The sequence below is a fragment of the Mastomys coucha genome, unplaced genomic scaffold, assembly GCF_008632895.1.
Source record: "Mastomys coucha isolate ucsf_1 unplaced genomic scaffold, UCSF_Mcou_1 pScaffold9, whole genome shotgun sequence".
In the NCBI taxonomy this organism is placed as follows: Eukaryota; Metazoa; Chordata; class Mammalia; order Rodentia; family Muridae; genus Mastomys; species Mastomys coucha.
Window position 1 is genome coordinate 53,477,795 of NW_022196915.1, and position 4,378 is coordinate 53,482,172.

A 4,378-nucleotide genomic window follows, 5' to 3' on the forward strand; every position below is an offset into this window, starting at 1 on the left:
CTAGCCTCTTGGGGTTGCTGAGGGCCACCAGCCTCTGTCCAAAAATGCCAGTTACAAATGCACATCCATGCATGGCCACAGAGACCACGATCATCCGCACTGTCTCTGTTAGGGTTTCCGTTGGTGTGACCAGACACCATGGCCAAGGCAACTCTTATAAAGGACAACATTTAATTGGGGTTGGCTTACAGGTTCAGAGGTTCAGCCCATTATCAAGTCGGAAGCGTATCAGTGTCCAGGCAGGCATGGTGAAGGAGGAGCTGAAAGTTCTACATCTTGATCTGAAGGCTGCTAGGGGAAGACTAGCAGCTAGGAGAAGGGTCTCAGAGCCTACCCCCACAGTGACACTTTCTCCAACAAGGCCAAACCTCATAATAGTCCCACTCAACCACCACACACACTGACTTCTTTATCATCTCATGGCTAGCAAAAAAAAACCATCCAAGACAGAATCCATGCATTTCAAACTGGGAACATAAAACTTGAGTTGGAGAGATAGCTCAGCCTTCATTGTCTTTACAGAGAGCCTGGATTCGGCTGCCAACACCCACACTGAGTGGCTTACAGCCACTTGTAATTCCAATTCTGACATCATCTTCTGACCTCTCTGAGCACCAGCACACATGGAGTGTTCATACATACATTCAGGCATTCACACATACACATAAAATAAAGATACTTTTAAAAATTTTTTTGAAAGACTTGACTCTTATTTAGTCTGTTTCCAAATCCATATTAGAGATCACACTACCTGCCTTTCTTCACAGTGTTGATATTATTAGTACTCATGTAATCATTAGCTACAACTGATGATAGCAGACGCAGAGACACACAGCCAAACACTAGGTGGAGCCAAGGGGAGGGAGGAAGGATTGTAGAAGCCAGAGATGTCAAAGACACTAGGAGAACATGGTCCATGGTCAACTAAGCAGGACTCATAGGGGCTCACAGAGACTGAAGCCACAATCACAGAGCCTGTATGGATCTGAGCTAGGCCCTTTGCATATATGTATAGTTTTGTGTTCTTGGAGGACTCCTAACAGTGGGAGCAGGTCTTGGGACCCTTTTCCTCCTATTAGTTTATCTTGCCCAGCCCTGATATGAGGGTTTGTGTCTGGTCTTATTGTAACTTGTTATGCCATGCTTGGTTGATATCCCTAGGAGGCCTGCTCTTTTTTTTTTTAAGAGAAACAGAGGGGGAGTGGGTATGGGGGAAGGCAGGAAGTCAGGGGAGGCTGGAAGGAGAGGAGGGAGGGGAGCCTTTGGTCGGGATGTAATGTATAAAAGAATATAATCATTAACCACTAAGACAAACAGGAGGAGGGCATTTCAAGCAGACACCCTGGGGTAGAAATCCACAGAGATGTATAGCTGACTCCAGGGCCTCAGAGCTCTCAGCCTACTACAAGGATAACTCACCTCACCAAGTCAGCAAACGATAACACCCTGATCTCACCCTTCATCTTTCTCTCAGGTATGCCTGCATCAGAGGAGACGTTCTTTGTTTTTCTCCTGAAGTCTCTAACCCAAGCCTCTCCCCTCTCCTCTCACTTCAGGACATTGCCTTCATCTTGCCAAGCTCTATATGCCTGAGCTAGCAAAAGTCATTGAACATGACCTTCGCCCATCATTTAAGATGGATCTCTCTATTCATTAAAGCAAAACACCTACAAAATTGGGAGAGCATATATATATATATATATATATATCATCTCCTGGGTGGGCCACTTCTCAAGGCATAAACCAAAGCATTAAATTGCCAAAAGATGCCTTTTACCTGGGCAGAAGATAGTGTGTTGGTTTCTTTGTCTGATAAAATAACCTGGCAAAAGCAACTGAGAAAAGGTGGATACATTTAGACTAACAGCTGTAACCCTCCTGGCTTGAGGGCTGATTCTTCAGACCCTGCCTGACTCTCATAACCACCTCCTGCTATTTACCACACCTCACTCCTGGTTCCAGTTACATTGGAAGTCCCACCTTTTCAGAGACCAAAGAAGCTGCTGATTGGGCCTATATGCTGACGAACTTGGGGGAGGGGTTTTGCCTCACTTATTCTACCTGTTGGCTTGTAACAAAGAGATCATTAAAATGCAAGATGGCTGGGTGACCATACCTCCTGAGTGCTGTCTAATTTTTGAGGTGCCTTCCACGTGGGTAAGATTAATTATGGCTAGCCAATTTTCTCCTGACTCCATATTCCAGAATAACCCGTCCCTATGGTTACCGCTGGGCGGTAACAAACAGCAATTGAGGGAAAATGGATTGATGCTGGATCTTCTTAGATCAATTAACATGATAAAGATAATTCTTTGTAGGAATATCTAAAGGCCATCACAGTCTACAGGATAATTCTAGATTCTGTGTGGTTGATAACCAACACTAAATATCAGAGAAAGAGTGGAAGCAAGTGAAGGGTACTCTTAGCTTGCAAGATATTGAGAAGCTAAGCTGGAACTGAGATAACTACCTTTCAAAGGTACCAGAAGGTTCTATGGAGGCCATTGGGATAGAATTGACATTAACAGGTTTTTTTTTCTAGACTCTGGATTTGGGGTGCTATACTGTTGGCCTGCCAGGCAAGATGTGCCCACAAGTGCAATGGTAGGGAAAAGCATGGCTGTTTTGTGAGTAACCAACTACTTTATAATGATCTTTATAATGATCCCTTATATTCTTCACCTAGTAACAAGAACTGCCTCAGAAATTTTCTGGATTCAATTGAAGTAAATGTCATTTTTTTTTTTAAAGTTTTATTGCATTATGATGAGTAAATGATGAATTCTACAGAAATTCATATGTGTACTACAAACCTGGTCAAAGGCCTGTAACTAGGGAGAGGACTGACTTTAATGGGGAAACTACTGCTGTTTGTTGTTAAACAGACAGGATGTACCTGTCCAGATTACCTTCTAAATATTTATTTCAAGCCCATAAATTAGTTCTGCTGTCTGCTTTGGCAGCAGGAGGTGGCTCCTGCAGAGACCCACAACTGGTCAAAGTGCTGAAAGTCAGCAGATTGTTGAATGTCCAACAATAAACAGAACATCAAGCTCCCCAGCTTCACGGCTCAGCAAAACTGTGGAAGAAAGGCAGAAAGAGTCTAAGAGCTGGGAGTCATGGTGAAGTTGTGAGATTCTGTCCTCAGAGCACAACATAGCTTTTGCACTCCTGAACGACCAGCAGCTGGGGTTATCTGTACAAAAAGCGTTTAGTATTCAGCCAGTCAGCATTCCAGTTCGGAGGGGGGAGGGGCACATAAAGCCCTACACTTCCCTGAGGATCGACTGGCAGTTAGTGGTTTCCTTGGAGAAGGAGAGACTCTGTCTTATGTTTTAATTTATTTATTTATTTGGGGGATCGGGGGAAATGGTTACAAGACTTGAGTGTGTAGGACGGAGGTGAACTCTGTGAAGTCAGTTCTCTCTTTCCATCTTTCTGTGGATTCAGGTGGTGATGAAACTCAGATTGCCAGGTTTGTACGAGTGCCTATAACTGCTCAGCCATCTTGTCAACCAGGAGATGTTTTCTTCAGTGGTCTAGTCACCCCATGCTGCTGTAAGCAACCTTAATGACTCTCATTGGATTCTGGGAAGGAGAGACTACAGTAGTCATGGGCCTAAGCTGCATCTCAGGGTTACATGAAATCCCTGTGAAGTGCTTACATCCGAATCTTTGTCCACTTCTTACCAAGCTCTTGGAGACTCTGTCGCCTTCCCTTATATTCTTCACCTAGTAACAAGAACTGCCTCCGAAATTTTCTGGACTCAATTGAGGTAAATGTCATTTTTTTTAAAAGTTTTATTGCATTATGATGAGTAAAGTTACATGATTTCAATTTATCTGAAATTCTTAACATTTAAAAACATATTTTAAGTAAATAGAATTAAATCACATTCTTGTTTCCCTTTTGTACTCCAACTCCTCCCAGAGACCCCCTTTCAATACCTACAATATCTTTTTTGTCATATTCCTTAAAATGTATAAAATATTAGAACAATAAAAATGAGTATTATAAAAGTTGTTTGATATAAAACAACAATCAATAACATGTAGATGCTTGTCTATGGCAATACTAAAAATACATGGTTTTCTCAATATAAATTTTTTTTATAAATTTATAATTTTTTTATTTTGTATACATCTCAATTTAATTGAGATTTCAGAATGTGATAATTTCTTCTTTTTTTCTTATGTTACCACCAATTTTGTTTTATTTTTAATATTCATTTCATTCTGAGATTGTTTGTTCCTATTTATAAGAGAAAAATCCATTTTAACTAAAGTTTTTTTGAGCCTGCAGATCTCATAACCATAACTTCCTTCTTATTGAAATAATTACTTTCTTCTCTCTTTTTTGATATAAAACAACAATCAA

At 41.2% G+C, this 4,378-nt stretch overlaps 1 long non-coding RNA gene across 1 annotated transcript in view; it reads left to right on the forward strand.

Moving 5' to 3' along the window:
• Positions 1–3,277: 3,277 nt before the first annotated feature.
• Positions 3,278–4,378, forward strand: part of LOC116085240 — a 10,116-nt gene continuing 9,015 nt past the window's right edge. The window contains exon 1 of the long non-coding RNA XR_004116457.1: positions 3,278–3,776. This is a non-coding gene — a long non-coding RNA (uncharacterized LOC116085240). The remainder of the gene's footprint in view (positions 3,777–4,378) is intronic.